This window comes from Anomalospiza imberbis, chromosome 12, assembly GCF_031753505.1.
Source record: "Anomalospiza imberbis isolate Cuckoo-Finch-1a 21T00152 chromosome 12, ASM3175350v1, whole genome shotgun sequence".
Classification (NCBI taxonomy): domain Eukaryota; kingdom Metazoa; phylum Chordata; class Aves; order Passeriformes; family Viduidae; genus Anomalospiza; species Anomalospiza imberbis.
The window spans coordinates 16,582,239-16,599,528 of NC_089692.1; the positions used below are offsets into that span (position 1 = coordinate 16,582,239).

General features: G+C 41.4%; 1 protein-coding gene and 1 long non-coding RNA gene across 2 annotated transcripts in view; one reads left to right on the plus strand and one right to left on the minus strand.

The window, feature by feature from the left end:
- Window positions 1-17,290, plus strand: part of CMIP (c-Maf inducing protein) — a 130,975-nt gene that overhangs the window by 16,334 nt on the left and 97,351 nt on the right. The window lies entirely within an intron of this gene.
- LOC137481385 (uncharacterized) lies at window positions 4,306-5,064 on the minus strand. The gene is made up of 2 exons (XR_011003475.1): window positions 4,517-5,064; window positions 4,306-4,435 (listed from the first exon to the last, which is right to left on the minus strand). It is a non-coding gene; the product is annotated as an uncharacterized lncRNA (long non-coding RNA).

The window sequence follows — 17,290 nt, forward strand, 5'->3', positions numbered from 1 at the left end:
TTGAGTGGGAAGGTTGTATCTTACATCTTTGTATTTGATTGTTGGCCAAGCAGAGCTGGTCAGTGAAAGGAAATGCCCATTTCTGTGGCTTTATGGGCTACTGCTTTGTAGAGTTTTGGTAGTATCAGCAAGACCTTAGGGCTGGACTTAGACACTGTCTCTCTACCATCTAATTCTGCCAGGAGGTCACAGTGGTTTCAGTTGCATGACTGGAGCTCACACCTACCATGAGCAGCCATACTGTGATAGCTGTGCTCTTCATCTGTGGCAGGTACCTTTCATATCCACTAATAACTGAGTTTTCCTTCATCTATGCCTTTGGGAACATTTCAGTACTTTGCCTGGCAGTGTGTCTCTACTCTGAATTGTGTGTGGAAAAATGTCTGAAGCAAATTAAACAAGATGACTTGTGAGTAAAAGACCAAGTCAAAACACTGTAGAGATGAAAATCACTGAGTTGATGAGTACAGTCTATCTGTGACTTGGAAACCTTTAATGATGCCAGAAAGGGTTGACCATAGTAGACAAAGTTGCACTTGAGGTTTCTATGACCCAAAAAAAGAAAAATCAGTCTCTTGATTCCTGTGATTTCTGTGATCATGTGGCTCTAGGTGTTGCAAACGGGTGGGGTCTTAGCAGAAGCCACAGAAAGTTGCCTATCTCAACAAAGTCCAGCCTGAGACTGAATCTCAGAAAATTAAGGTGGAGCAAAGGAAGGAAAAAAAAAGTTATTTTTTTGGCATTATATTTGTGGCTTGGCATGTCTAGATCCTGGGAGTCCATTCCATTGTTTTTACTCATAGCATCTTTCTCTCTTGTTGGGAATCTGTGCCATACTAGTAAAAACAATCCTAACTACTTACAATTAATGAATTGTGCAAGCTGCCAGTGAGTGATTTGAGGGGATGCAGTAACAACCATAAGGACAATATGAATTCTGCATTGACTGGCAGCATACGTCAGAGAAAGTTCTGCTTTATTTTTCTGACACTGAGCTGCTTTAGTGTGTGGACTTCTAAATCAGTAGTGCTTTAAGAAAGGTATGAATTGCTGGAGCTGAATCCTATGTCTAGGATGGCTTAGTGTTAAAGCAAAAAGCCATATTGAGGTCCTGCAAGGGAAAAGAGCATGTTTACAAATGGTGGAGCTTGTTCTTCTAGGAGAGAAAATGATACTTCTAATTTTTCTTATCAAGAATTAACCCAAAGCAAGATATTTAAACAAAACAAGCTACTTGGACTCAGTATTAAAGAGACAATTTTTTTGGGGGAAACATTTTTACAGGTTTTTAGGTCCCTCTTTGAATGCGTCTTTAGGACGTATATGTATGTCTAGCTCAGTTGAGAGGTGATTCTTTTATTCTTTGAGCATTCCTCCTCACATGCAAATCTTACAAAATGCTTCTGTTTCTCTATGGAAAGAGGCCCACTTTAGGGGAGGGTTGATGTTCTAGGCAGTATGTCCAAGATAGCTATAGGTGCTAGGGGAAAAGAAAGCAGCCTCAGGAACAATAGGATTTTAAAAAGCTGTTTAATTTGTGCCAAGCTGATGGTGTTTTGGTTTTTTTTTTTTTTTTTTTTTGGGTTTTTTGTTTTTTTTTTTTTTTTTGGGTTTTTTTTGGTTGTCATAGAAATGTGCCAGCCCGTGTCTCTCACAGATGAGCTCACTAAATGAATGGCTGTGCAGGATGAGTCTGGTTTCAATGAAGATGTTTATACTTGAAGAACACAGATGGACTTAAACCACAGCCCAGAATCTAAACACCCCTGAGCTCCTGGGGGAGGGGAGCAATAGGAAATGAAATCTGGATTTTATAGCTCAGGCCTGCATCTGTCCTTCTTGATTTGGCTTTATGAGTTATTATGGGGAAGTAGGAGAAAAATATTATCTGCAGTAAAAAGGGTTTGTTTGTTGTTGGATGATGGGGGAAGATGATTTTGTATTTGGCCTAACTCCACTGGGTTGGAAAGACTTTTCTGCCTTGGTGTCCATCACAGCTGCAGCATGACCATCGCAGCTGAGGTTAATTGGTAGCAGAGATGTTACTCTAAAGTGTTGTCTTTAGCAGGTTTTTTTTTCCCTATTGTTTCTGTATTCCTGTTCTTTCTATGCTCCTGTACTCTTTGTCTTCTGAAATAAAATATTTTGAATGAGAGCTGACAATTCTGTCTCCTGTTCTGCATGTGAAATGCTGTGATACAGGTTTGGTAGAAGTTTAGAAGTTAGTGCAAATGACTTCTAATGATAGAAGCAACATCAGACCCATGAAATACCAAAGAATTTGCAGATGACACAACTAATAATCTTCAGTGAGGTGTGTCATTGAGCACTGAACAAATGTGGTGCAGTCAACAAACAGAGTGTGCAGTGTTGAATGGGGCAGTGTTCAGTGCGGGTAAAAATGTCCTTTGCAGGATTTAGCCTCTGGATTGTTTGCTTTGCTTGCGAGCATAATTCTGTGAATTCTTTTTGCTTCCAAGAAGCCCATTAATTCTTTACTTTCATCTACATTTGGCACTGTCGGGATGCCTCAGAGGAGCTTAGGTGTAAGTGACAATAGCTACAGTATCTCCAGGGTTTTCAGGTATCCCAGTGATTTGTTTATCTGCCTGTCTTGCTTTCCTTGGTTTTCTATTCCTGGAGCTGGGCTGCCGGAAATGATGCACGTTGCTGAATGCAGAATAGTCCTTGCAGTGCCAAGGCATGTACTTGGAAGAATGGGATACTATGTCCTATTAATTGGTATAAATAATCAAGAGTATGGAATAAATGAAGTGCTGGCTGACTTTTATTTTTTAAAGTGTATCTCTGACAAGTGGTAGGTACTATGTTTTTAGATGAAATCCACCCCTAGCAGAAGTTTTCACTACTGGGGTGTAATTTAAGGACCTGCCACTCAAACCTGCTTGAGTAATATTTGAGCCTCAGCTTTGGTCATAGTCTTGAATTCAACTGTGCACACTCTTCTGTTGGTACTCTGGTTTTGCTTGTTATTTGCTCATAACTGTCCTGCTTGAACGTGTATTGGAAGACAGGTTAGGCTAGAATTGCCTTGCCTTTTAAGGAAAATTATTTTTTTTAAGCTAAAATGGATTCTTCACATGCGCCAAGCTTTGAGAAATGCCATTTCTGTACAGAGAAATTCCTTCTAGCCTGACCTGTGTTTTGTGAGGTCTTAAAAGGTCTTAGCACTGTTAAAGACCTTGGTCTGTCAAGCCATCCTCAGAGAAGGAAGAAGGGAAAAAAGGGACACACTGCAGTGAGTGGAGGTGCAGTCTTGTGCATGTCGTGTGCTGTGGACCCCAGCACTTCGCTGTCATCTGCTGTCATGCAGCTCCACTTGGGAAGGCTGCAGGTGAGGAAAGTGTTGAATAAAAACAAAATGGTTGATTTACCTGGGGCCAGGGCTGCAGTGTCCTTCCCCATGAGGATGCTCAGCCCAGCAGGGCCAGGGGCTCCCGTGCTCCTCCAGCTCTGCCCCTGACTCACAGCCCACCAGGCAAAGGGCTGGGGTTCCTGTCTGCTCCCACTCAGAGATTTATTTCAAGGCTTAATCAATTAGGCAGCATCAATTGGAATTTTTGAGACAAATCCATTTATAAAACCACTCGGCTTTCTGATAGAGCTCTGTGAATAATTTGTGCTGTATTTCTCCTACTACCAAACATTGACAATAGCTGTTTCTTCTCCCAAATGCATCTCCTTCCATTCATTTTTGTAAGGGCCTTTCTGGAAAGGGAGTGCACAGCTGATTACATTGCATTTAGGGAGCTATGAAGTGATCAGCATGACTGCCGCTAAATGTGTGGAATTAAGATGGAAACAATTAAATGACCATTTAAAAATTTTTTTTTCCAGTTACATCCTAGAACTCAGACCGCAAGATATATGGGTAATGCCACTGTTTTCAGTGTGCCTTGGATAGGCTAAAACAGTGTCAAAGCAGAAATATTAAATAATCAGAGAGGCTGTGTTTTTATAGGACACATTTGCTGTCCTGCTTGCGTGAGAAGTTTGCAGTGATGCAATAATATTGAAAATTATCACTTTCACTGTAGGAGCATTGATGGACTGCTATTGGGAATTACTGCTTTCACTGTAGGAGTGTTCATTTTTCTTCTGAGGTCATTAAAATAATCTTGTTTTTACTTTTGTAATTGGCTTAGGTTGTTCTTCTTGGGGGAGGGGAGGCTTTGGGTTTTTGTTGTTGTTTTTTTTTTTTTTTTCCCTTTTAATTTGAAGTACAGTTTTAACATTTGGATTGTTTGAAACAAAAACAAGAGTAGTCCCAACATGAGCAGCAAATATTTTTAAAGGACTTTATGGCTCTAAGTTTCTAACACAGTCCAGATGTCTCCTATCTCTGCTCTTTCTGTAGCATTTTCTGGCACAGTGTCATTGGATTTTGAACTTGGTCCAAGCTGTGTGCCAAGTCCTGAAATAAAGTAAATCAGGGAGTTGTTCTTGGACGTTTCTCCTTAATCCAAACCAACCCAAATCAAACTTCAGCGCTGACCTCAGGACTGCACGTTCAAATATTTTCCTTTGCCTCCTCAGTTTCAAAGTAGCAAAAGCAGGAGATTACCACTTTGCAATATTTAAACAGAGGCTTGTGTGACATCCGTGCAGCTGAAGCAACTGCTTTCCTTGGGACCTGGTGCCCGTTAAAACACCAGTGATGTTCTCCAGCATTGGGATTCTTCACTGGGATTCCTTTTGTTGGATCAGGATGCACAACCACGCTGGAGCAGGATTTATTTGGAGGCATACGTTGTGTCAACAATTAGGTGGCAACCAAAGGAAATATTCCATGGTGCTCTTCTGCAAATACTTCTGCCTAGATGTCTTGGAGAAATTATTGATAGGACAAACCTGGTAGCCCCGAAAACAGCATCAGGGCTAAGTTTAGGGATAAAGGACTGTCTGTTGTCTTTCTTTATGCAAGCACTGGTCTCCTTTGTCTTGAAGCACTCCACAGTGAAGCTGGACCCCTGTGCAAACAGACTGTGACTGGATGGGCAACCCGCCTCTTGTCATTGAACGTTCTGATGGCACTACAGCTTAGGTGGGGGAAAAAAGTATTATCAAGGTGGTGGTATTTTCAACAACAGTTCATTTGCTGGGCCAAAGGAGACTCAATGGTATGTGACACAAATTCTTTGCAGAGTATCAGTGGGTTTGAGGCCTGCTGGTTGAATTTTTTTCTGACTGGCCAAGTTCAGATAAGTTTAATTAAACTGTATCTGTTGTTCAACCCTTCTTTAGACCCAGCTTCCACTGAAATTGATATGAAGCTTTCCTTTGTCTTATCAGGCTTTGCACTGGGCCCTTGAAATGTGTATGATCTGGGTGTTTTGGTGTAGTTGAACATCCTTGGTACAGTGCTCAAAGCAGGTAGGATGCATGAGTGTAGGCATTTCAGGCAGTACTGCCTTACAGAGGGGAATGAGTGTTTCCAGCATGCTCTGTGTTGGCCTCAGTTCAAGTTTTTGGCATCCCCACTGCAATTGTATATACATATGTATATACACATATATAATTGTATATACATATTTGGCCACTCAGGGAGTACTTTTCTGTAGAGTAAAAGAAAGTTCCTTTTCAAACTAGGGAGTAGGATATTGCCTGTTATCAAGGCTGGTAGGATTACTTTATTTTCATAAATCAGTTTTGTTTCCCTCTGGATTTTTAGCCAGTGTGTGTCTTTCTGTATGGATTCTACATAAACATGAAATGGGTAACTAGTGAATCCTGCCACGGGGCCAGAGAGCACAAAATTTACTTTTCAGAAGTAGCCAACACAGCTGTATGCATAAAAATAACTTCAGTTTTCATACTGAATTCTCTCACTTGAGCTAGTTGATTACCAGCTCATTCATGTGCTGTGGTAGCAGTGGGACATGCGATTACCAGGTTGTTATGCAGCACTGAATACCAGGGACATCAAATAAATGAGTTCCTTTGCACAGAAATGCCATTAAATAAAGATTTCAGCCCTTGTCTTGTAACTCTTTCATTGCTGAGCAGAGCTTTGCTGTGCAGATGATTGATGCTTCCTGTGAGAGGTCGTGCCTGGTGCTTCCCTCGTGGATGTTCAGGACTGTTTCGCTCTCTGTGTGGAACATCAGGCAAGGGCTTCACCCTAAGCTTCCTTTGCTTGTGCACTGGGCAGGGCTGTTTTCCCCAAGTGTGGACCTTGTCTGAACTCCATGGCAGAGTCTCCCAGCTCTGTCTGTTGGCTCCTTGCACAAGGGCTGGACCTGGTTGTTTTCTAGAGTGACCTTTCCATCAGGGCTGACCTGCTGAGCTCGCTAGCATGGGATCAGGAAACCAATTTCTGACTCACTCAGGTCTGCTGCTAAATTGCTGTAACACCCTCACCCTTAAGCATCAAGATCTCCACCCTATACCCCACATCAGAAATCACCTGGATGTAACAAACTAGGTTCCCTTCTTTGTCGTGTCAGGAAGGACCTAAAGTTATCCTCTGCCCTAGAGGAACTGGGAGTGAATTTGCCAGAGCAGGAGGTATGTGTTAGGATGTGGGAGGTTTTCTTTCTATCAGTGCTACTCAGAGCTTGTCACTGGAAACAGTTCAGCCAAGATGCTGGGAGAAAGGCTGCAGTGGGCACAGCCTTCATATGTGTGTTTGCAGATAGATAAAAACTGCTCAGGAGATCTTATGGCTTTCACAAAGGGATGATATGAGATAAAGCTCTGTCAGGGAACTGTGATAAAAGAACTGAAGCTGAAAATGAAAGAGCTGTTGGGTGATAAGAGGAAACTCCTGTGTTTTGAAAGCTGGACTTCAGCTAGATAAAATCTTAAAAGCCCTATGCAGATCAGCAGAGCATTGGTCTTGCCTAGGTTTTGCTTAATTTTCTGTCTGCCGCCCAGCCTGGAGGAAGCAGTTTTCATGCTTCCCTGGCAGCAAAGATTTTTTGAATGTGGGAAACCTGATAGTGTGTCTGCTTAACTACCAGACTTTGGCCTGGTGCCCTTTCTGGTTTCCTTATGGAGTAAGAGCAGTGATGGGAAGAATGTGCTTCTTACACATGTAGTCATCTGGGTGATAGTAAACTGTGACACCGATACCCTGTTGGCCTCCCCTGCCTGCAGAGCCGCTGCCACGGGCTGGGGGTCACTGGCAGCATAGCAACACCTCTGCTGTAGGCTTGGAGTGCAAAAGAAAAACTGGAAGTGAATTTTTTTTTTTTTTTTTGGGTCTGATTTGTTTTTTGAGAAACTGTAGATGTTTGTTCTAAACTGTCAAATGAATGCACGTTAATCTAATTTGCTCCGTTGAGACTTTAGCAGTGACTGCTAATGTGCAAACAGAAAGTCTCCACTATGTGCTAGCAGCAGTTTTCTCAAATTAGTTCATTTTAGCTGTACTTAATGTGGCCAGTTAGCCTGTAAAATATTTGCTTGTGTGTTTAAAAAGCTCTGCTGAAACCATTTGAATGTCTTGGAGTAGATACAAAAAGACCCCCATGAATTTTGGATGGTTCTCCTTGCAACTTTACATTTGTAAAATGGTTTAGTATCGTTTTGTGTGATGTTCAGGTCAATGGAAGGGAATTTAAGTAATGCAAGTAAGAACAGCCACCCACTAGGAAGCCCCAGCCTGGATGTGACTGATGGCTTAATGAACTGGATGTGTAAAGCTTGCCAAACAAAAGCAACATGTTTTGAATTATAAAAATGTAAACTGAAAATATTAAGGTGATTAATTTGTCCTGCGGACAAAAGGCTCCTAAGATGATGAGAAAGTAGTTTTATTAGTTCATTTGAATTGTAGTGTTTGCATTTTGTTTATTTTTATTTGGGGTATTTGTTTAGAAAATAAGCTTGCTGAGGATGTTGCTCGTTTCAGACTTTGCTTTCTGGCAGTCCCAGGTGGAACTGAAACTGTAGGTGTCATGCACATTAAAAATGAATTTAACATCCTGGGGAATCAACAGCCAGGACTTGTAGATCTTACACTGCAAAATACTGCATCCCCTGAAATCCTGCGGGGAACGAACGGAGTGCTCTGCAATGGGCAGGGTGGGAGCCAAAAAGCGGTCAGGGCAGGTAGACGTGCACTAGGAAGGGATTTGGCAAACACTCAGTTCATCATGACAGAGCTGTCTGTGGTGGTAAATGCCTACAGGATCCTTAGGAGTTGGTCCTGAGCTGCAGCCACGCACAACTGCAGTGTAGGAGCTGGATGCAAACCTAATTAAAGTGGGGGATGTTTGCGTTGGCTACAGTGGCCTTTGGATTAAATCGTAAGACTTTAGGACTTGTACTTCGTGTGTAAGTAATGTGTACACTGAGGAGCATGATTTCTAACAGTTGTTATTATTGGAGAGTGCTTTGTTTTTCTGCTGGGAAGTGTAATTTACAAGGAAGAATATTTCTGAAGTATTACAGAAGTTTTGTGTATATTACATGTCAAATGGCAAATTGTTTATTGGTATGGGGTCACACAAAGGGGCATTTTCTAGCACTCATTATGACTGTCTGGTACAATTCTGACACTTCTTGAGTTACCTGTTGAGGACTATTATCCCAGTGAAGCTAAATCATGACATGGTTTCTCACGATGCACTTTTAAATTGGTCAGTATTATCTGTGTATCTTTGGTGGGGAAGTGGAGCCATGTACTGTTATCCAAAACCAAATCCAAAGTCTCCCTCAGAAGAAGAAGAACTTCAAAAGTTCAAGTTAAACAAAGGAACAGAATGAATGTTGAATATTAAAAAAAAAAAAGATTGTTTTGAATACAGACATTTCTAACCCTGATACAACCTTCTCTTAAAATAGCAGGCCAGTTGTTATTACAGACACTTTTGGCAATTTAAGGTTTTTCATGTCAAATTGTGTTCAAGTCATACAAAGATTTAAAAAGAAAAGTAACTGATGAGCTGTTCTTAAAGGCATATTCCCTCCTGGAAGTGCTCAAGAAATTGGACACCCCCTACATCATTAAGGTTTTTTGAGAAATAATGTTTCTAATACTTGGTGACAGGTTTATATCTTCAGATCCTTGTACAAACATGGAATAAAGCATTTAACTATGTGCTACTGGAAAATAAGGTTTAATGTTCAACTGTAGTGCCTCATTCAGCCTTTTCTCTTTTCAGTTTCATTCACCAAGAAATTTCTAATGGAAGGATATTTCTTGAGTCATGGGTGAAGGTGTTTTCTGATCCTCTGTCTGTGTCTTATATGTCATTATTAATCTGGTTTCCCAGTCACATGTAAATGGATAATAAAGGCCAGGAAAATAGGTCAGCACCAGTCAGCATCTCTGTCCCCAATGCTGCTAAAACACCTCACTTGCCAGACCTGTGTTTTACTACTTTCTTGTTGCTGCTTGTTTGTAGTCTCTCTATCTTTGAAGGTCAGAGAACTTTAGAAAGCAGGTTTTCAGCTTGTCTGATGAAGATGTTGTTATTAATTTCCATATGGTGCCACACAAGTGTCCCTTCCATTTCATTAGCATTGTTGTTGGCAGTTTCCTAAAGAGTTGTATTGGTAGGTCTCCATTTCTGAGGGGGAATGGCTTGGAAACCCCCTAGGTACAGGTATGGAGAAATTAATAGTGCACCTTCCAATGTCAGAGGGAGGCTAAGAAAGCAAGATTTACCTGAAATTACCTCGTTAGGAAGGACCTCCACTAAGAATGAAAACAGAGTAATTCTGGTTGGAAAAGTTCCTTTAACTCCCAGGATGAATGTGATGTCAGGCGTGATGTTTTCTCCATTTCACTAAGCCAGACTTTTGTTCTCTTTCTCTGGGTTTTTGCAAACAGCAGCACAGGAGTAAAAACACTGGGACTGGAACCTTCTGAAAATGAAGGCATTTTTTCCTCACGAAGAGTTTTACTGCACATGAGGAACTGGCTCTGACCAGAATTGAAGACATTCATTGGCACTGTATTATTGAAAGAATTGAGAGCATTCATTCTCTTTCACCCTGAACAGGCTTTTGCTGTACTTGTGGTCATCCTGACCAAATCCTTGTGTCTTTATTTGTGTGGGTTTTTTACTGTATTAGGCCAGTAGCATTCAATAAACAGTGTTAACTTTATGTAGCTGTTAAGTACACTGACCTTTAGTATTGGTTTGCACAAGCCATGCACAATGAGAGTCCCGCTGAAATACCACGGCTGATTTAAGCAAATTGCCGTCCTGCAATCAAAATATGACATTTCTATTACCGAACAAATGCTTCATCAGCGAGAGCGCTGCTGTTTCCCACAGCTGGTTCTCTTTCTGCCTTTTGATGCTCTTTCAGTCGTGGTTTCCTCACCTGAAAAACAGAAATAAAAATTGTGTCCTCGGGAATAACCAGGTTAATATTTGCTGAGCGTGTTGGAGCTGCATGGTCCCATGATACGCTGTACGGGGTCAACGTGACTATTGCTAAATCACACTCCAGTCAGAATTACAGTCATTAATAGCTCTGAGTCTGGGGAAAGAGTCACTGCAAATACTGTAACAGCTACTTTAACTGTTTCCTTTTAAGCAAACAAAATCCCTTGACGTTTCTGCTGAGCAAGTCATAATGGCTTAACTTATTAAAATGCTGCAGTGTCTTGTTCCTCACTGGCCACAGTAGCCTTTTTTCTTTTCACTGGACTAGCTGATTAGGGAAATTCCACCAAAAATGATGGCAGTTCTTCAGCTCAGTGGATTGAGAGAATGGCTTTCTTGCCGTTACTCAAGTTTGTGTCCTGAGAACGTGCAAGCTGCAGCAATTCAGCAGCGAGAAAAAAGGGGAACCCGGAATCACTGACGCACGTTCTGTAATTCTACTTCCCATTCTCAGTGTCTTGGCTTTGGGTTTTCAGCACATGAATCAGCTTTGTGGAAGGGAATGCCTTGTTTTAACAAAAATTTAACTCTCTATTTCCCAGTGGGTTGTTGCTGCTGTAGCAGATATCCTTTGAGAGATCAGGAGCAGGGAGAGGCTGCTTTCTAGATGGATTCAGGCTGCTATTCTGGGGGCTCAGTTTCACCATGACAAACACTATAAAAGAAGCTGGGGGGTTTTGGCTCCCAGACCTCCCTGTGCAATATGCATTGAGATGAAAAGAGTGTGACTGCATGTACATTAACATTCTGCAAGGTGAGTGAAAAAAATAGGAGGGGGAATCTGCAAGATTGAAAGTGTTCTTGGCTATAAAATTAACATTAAATTACTTTTTTATATCTTGGATTTGCCATCTGTAAAATGAAAGGAATATCTCCATGCTTAGTCACCTATTAAATAGTGATCAAATAGCAGAAAAAGCAAAACTATCACCAGAAAGAAATAGTAGAGCAAAATGAAGTTGGAGAAGCTATTAAACTTTTTCTCAGGTATGAACTGGTCAGAAATTCTTCTGTCAATTCTTTCCTTTGTTTCTTTTACAAAACAGAAAGTGTTTCCATAGGGGAAATTAAATAGGGGAGTGAAAATATTGCAAATAAAAATCACTAGGAGAGAGAGAACGGAAATATTCTAATATAGTTAAGAAATGCTCTAATGTAGTTAAAATCTGTGTGAAAGTGTGGGATTATGCTCTCCTCTGTGGACAGCTGAGAAGAGGAGACTGGTTGCCAGCTGAATGTGGATGAGTGTGGATGCTTGCACATGGATGAGTGTGTGCTTGCAAGTGACAGGTGTCAGGAGAGGGGAAGTGGAGCTAGTCCTTTCATGTAACTCATTTTGTGGGTCTTGGCTTTCTGCTTTGTGAACTCGTGAAAGGTTTATTAGTCAAAAGATTCAGGAAGTAGATTCAAACTGAAAGATTACCAGTAACCTTATTCACAGCCATCTCTTTTTTCACTGACTTAAAAACAAAAAAAAAAAGAAAAGAAGAAGCCCCCATCAACCACACCTCCTACTTAGTCTTCACTAGAATGAACTGCAGTAGGCAGCTCTATTGTGTTTTGCTTTTTCTCTCAACTGGAGCTCGGATGTTGCTCAGGCTTTTAATTAGAAGGACACCTCTCCAGATTCAAACTGGGAGTAAGATGAGCTTGGAACAGAGGGGTGAATCTTACCTCATGAATCTCAGTAGCTGACCATAACCAGGCCTGAATACATTATTTCTAGGATCATTGCTGCCTTCTTTTTTATCTTTTTTCTATCTTACTTTGTCCTGTTGTGAGGATTCTGCCTCAATAGGCAAAGAAAAACAACCAGAAACGTCAAATGGGGAGTTACTGGTACTGAGCTGAACATTTACAGCTAAGGCTTCTCTCACATGTTGTCAAGGACTGAGAACCTGGGGATTTCATGGTTTGTTTTAAGCCTGTTACTCTGTACTGTAAACAACAGAGTTATATCCCCCCAAAATTGCCACCCAGTCCCATCACTCTTCTGCACCTGCTTGATTTGTGCAGCTGCATATTTTGATTAAGCATGTGATCAACCCGCAGATCTTTTATAAAGTAATTTTATTTACTGTATGGTTAATTTTTAGCTCTTGGTTCTCAGTTTAAATTGCAAGATTTATGCTTCTCATATTCCCTTGTGAATGGGTAGGAGTTGAGGGTACTCAGCCTTTAGAGGAAGCCCTTGGCATTTTGCAGGATTAGACTGCAAAGTGCTGTGATGCTTAGCACAGTGTATATATTTAGAATCACCCTGAGATATTTTGGGTGGAAGACTATTTGGGAAAAACTGGGGGAGTTCCTGCTTTTCTGGTGCAGAAAAAAAATTCAAATAATCCTCCTAACTCCAGGCTGTGAGGGTTTTGTTTTAGCAGTTCGCCTGTGATGGGCGTATCCTGTGAGGAAAGAAATGGTGTTTATCTAAGATGCGAGGCAGTGAAATGACAGGACAAAGGTTAGGTGTGTGTTGAAAAGGCTGGGCATTGATTTCCTAAAGATGTTTTTTCCAAGCTGTAGCTATCAGGGAGCAGAGACCTCTCTCTACACAGTTAGACATGTTTTGATCAAAAGTCAGTGAAAAAGATATGCCAGTCTCACTCTTAATCTCATATGCAGAGATGATAAGGCTGTCATCTCTCTCATACTTCACTGGAAAAAGGTTATGTTAAAGTCTGGCTCAGTGACTTTGCATGGACTTCACCCCATATTTAAGATAATCGCTGCAATACATTTCTGCCTGAGAATAAATTGATTTCTGAATGGCATAATTATTTCTTCACTGCTTATCAAACTGGTCTCTCCAGGCAGTTTGTTTAAAGATCAGATTCTTTATGCTCATGGGAGCACTGCAGGAAGGTTTGTTAATGGATTGGCAAACAATTTTTAAAAATCCCAAATCAGAAAACACTGGGCTTCATGAAACAGATCCTAGTAGCTATTTGACTGTCAGGTTTAATTAAGCTTCACATTCCCTCAATTTTTAAGAATAATGCATGGTCTTAAGTGGTAACTTCAGAGGGTTTAACGTCTCTTTAGAAGTTTTGCAGAGCCAGTCCCTACTTGCTGTCGGAAAAGTGATGCTTCATTCTTGCAAAAATCCCCAGTATCCCCTTGCCCAGTCCATGCATGTTTCCTTTCAGTCTCACTGAGCTGCCTCAGAAAAAAACAAAAGCAAGGGAGAAGCAAGAAGTGGATCTGTTGACAGCTATGACAGAGATCAAATTCCAAACCAGGCCATGGGATTCCTGAGAAGGGGCTACTTGAACAGAACTCTCCTTTGATTCATTGGAGATAGGGTGACACCTTGGACGTCAGAACTGTATTTGAGCTTGGAATCAGACGCAGAGGGTCAAAGAGATGAGATGCTTAAGGGCTGAAATGTGATCCCTGCTGCTTCCCTCCCTCCTTTCTCCCCTTTCTGGCTGTGGTACAAATCTGCAGGTCCTGCTCATGTGGCTTCGTTTTACGTTCAGCAGTCGCTCTGCTGGCCATGAGTTCAGAAACTTGCAGCTGAATTGCTGCCTTTTCTGCACTGGCACCCTGGAAATCAAACATCTTAATTGCATTGCAGCCCTCTTGGTTCAGGCTTTGGAAACTTCCACCCAACCAGCCTCTGAAAATTTGCTTCTTTTGCCTCAAGCATGTTTCTCAACCAGGCCAATGTTTTTTAAGTGGCTAATCACTTTTCTTTATCTTCTCTGATAGTAGCTCTTCTACTTGTGGAGTTTTGTTTTGGGTTTGTTTTTTTTTTTAAACAAGTACAGATATTAAAAAGACAACAAAGCAAGGTCTTGAAACTCAAGATTTACTATCTTCAGTGCCTTGTTGGTGGATGCTGTGAAGAAATGCAAGGACATAGCCTAGAATATATGTAAAACTAGCTTAGAAATAAAGATTTCCTCCTCAGCAGAGGAGGAAATTTTCTCTTGGGCAGATCTCAGAAATGTTGATAGGGGCACTGTGAGATGATGACAGTCCTTTGGCAGGTGTTTCTCCCCATGGCTGCTGGGTGGGCTCCTTTTTGAGTGCAGTTTTTGTAAGTTTAAATTGGTAGTATCTAAACCATCCTATAGAATTTCTCATAAGCAAACATTGGAAGGCTGGCTGGTGGGGAGCATAAATTACTACATGGTATGTTTTGGAGCGGTGTCCTGGGAGTCTTGGCTATGTTTTTATTAACAGAATTATAAATACAGTTCTACCATAAACTTTGTCAAAATGCTGGGAAGTTATTTAGTGAAGTGAATTAGTGCTCGTCCCTAACAAAGGGCCATTAAATGAGGGGTGCTTGCAGTACATACCAGTGTCCTTGCTTTTAAAGCTTTTTTGCTTATTTGAGGTGATCCTGCATTGAAAACTGTCAAGAGGAACCACCTCTTTGGCAAAAAGAGGCAAGTGGTGTTTGTGTTATGGCCAGAAGGGCTCTCTGTGGTAGTGCTGTCTTTACCAAAGAAATAATTATGTGAAAACACATGCTGAGAATAACATGGTTGAGGCATTTGATTTACTATCTGGGCATAATGACCAAAGTTTGAACCCACCATGCAACTGAGAGGCCGTTTGAAACAATTATGTAGTTTAAATGGGGAGACATAAAAGGCAGAAGAAGTGTAACTTTGCTTGTAGTTTACCTGTGGCCCAAGACCTTTTCACCTTTCTGTGTGCTGTGAATGAGGGATCTCCCACAGGGCTCTCCCAGCCACGACCAGTCTTTGAAAGCCCTTTCCAAACCCCCAGGGTTTTATCTGCCAGCTCACAGCCTTCATTTCAGTGGGGTTTGAATCTGAGCAGCAGAAGGATCCGGTCCTGCCCCTTGTGTGATGCTCGTCTCCTGCTGCTGGTGTTCTCAGATGTGTGACAGATGAGCAGAGCCTTAGCAGGAGGCTCTGGTTGTGTGTGTTGACCATGAGAAGACTTTATTAGCTCTAAAAGCTGCTTTGTTGTTCAGATAACTCTGAAAGCTTGTTCTTACAGTTTTCACTGGTGATGCCAAACAATAGAAAGTTGTCTGGTCCTGGACTTAGCTGGTTTTCTTTTGCTGTTTTTTTCCTTTCTTTTCCTTCATGGCTTTTGAGACTGGCCGTAGCATAAACCTTGAGTGGATGCTCTTTTTGTGGCTTTTGGGTAATTTTTTGTAAAAACTGAGCAGAACTGCAGAGTTACCATGGAAGCCATGCAAATGGGATTTTTGGAGCACAAGTCAAAATGACAGGGAGACAGAACTTTTTAAAAATAAAAACCTCTTTTTAGCTGCTCTTGTTTGTTTTAAGCGCATGTTTTTGTTTACATACATGGTCTCCATAAATAATCCATTTTTGTATGTTCTGTACACTGAACAATCATATTTTACAGACAATTGAAAAATCTAACATTCATTCCATGTTTTTTTTGGACTGTTGGGAAGATCTCAAAACTGGAGTGGTTTCATAATCCCTCAGCCTCCCACAGAATTATTTTGCTAAAACTTTGGCTTTCTCTAATGTGTGCTGTTCAGGTTTGGCAGCACAGTGGTGCTTTTGTTGTCCCAACTCATGCAACAATAGAGTAAAGTGAGACAGACCTGCATGCTAGAAATAACTAATTCAGCTGTCCCTGGAGCCTTTGAGATTTTCATACACTTCTGACATAGGGTCACTTGTCTTCAGTGCAGTACAGTAAATGAGAATGTTTCCACAGTTTCCATTTGTATTCCCTGTATCACAGGGTGAGCCCCAATCCTGGGGCCGCTGGCTTCAGGTGCACAGCACCAAGGTGCTGTGCCAGGATTTTTGCAGGCAGTGGGGAAAGTGATGCCATGGTCAGTTCAGGCCAAGGGTTGCAGTGAGGTTTCTTAGTCCCTTGTAATGGTCAGTTTGGTACAATGGCCTCGCAGTGTTTCACTATTATTTGAATCCTGCTGCTTCTCGCTGCACACTTTGGTACTACTGAGCCCAGCTTTTCTCCAGCTGCTCACACTCCCTTCCAGCCTAGTCTGAATGCACATCCTTAGTTTCAGGTGTTGTATTTATGGTAAGGCATGAGGAAACTGTGAAGGATGGTAGTGCTGGTGGAATAATATGCTGCCCTTTTCTTCCCTTCATCTTGGAACAGCAATAGACCTTGAGTGGGCGTCCTCCCTTACTTAGGTGAGGTGCTGTGGTAATTGCACAATTTAGGTGTATCCCAGATGAAAATATCACATCACCTAATTTAGTACAGGTCAGGAAACAATATGATGCTGACATTGCATTTTTCCACTTGAGTTCTGACGTTGGCTGTTTCCTTCTAGAAGAATATGTGTCCTTGGATAAGGTTGTTTGTGCCACATAAATAACTGTGTTTCAACTTCTTGGACAATTCTCTGATCAGAATAGAAGATAGTCCAGATTATTCCTATTTTACTGGAAAAGCCACACTAACTTAGCATCTCTGTAGGATGCACTTATAATTAGTAAACCAGCCTGTGAAATGAAAACACAGTAGGGTTCTTCTGGTTCATGAGAATTGAGCACAAACCTGTTCAATCCTTTTCAGACATACTGTATTCCTGTATTATATTGATTACTGACCAGGTTTTGCCTGACATCTGAGAATGTGATTAATTGCTATTGGGTCTGCAAGGAAACTTGACAGGAAGTTGAAAAACAAAAGGGCAACATTGCCTGGGTCCCCACCCCATGTACTGTCTCCAATTTGACTCTCTGCCACCCAAATCCTGACTTCTTCATGGGTTTGGCACTCACTGAATTGGGTGGTTTCCTCTTAAATTAGCCTTTTGTATGAACAGTGTTCATACAGGGTGGAATTGGATCCCAAAAATCTCCAACCTTGACGATTGCTTTTAACTCCAGCTGGTGCTCCTCAGGCACTGAAGGGCCTGTTACAGACACACATGTTTGTTATTTCCTGTTTGATTTAATTTTAGATGAACCAGAATT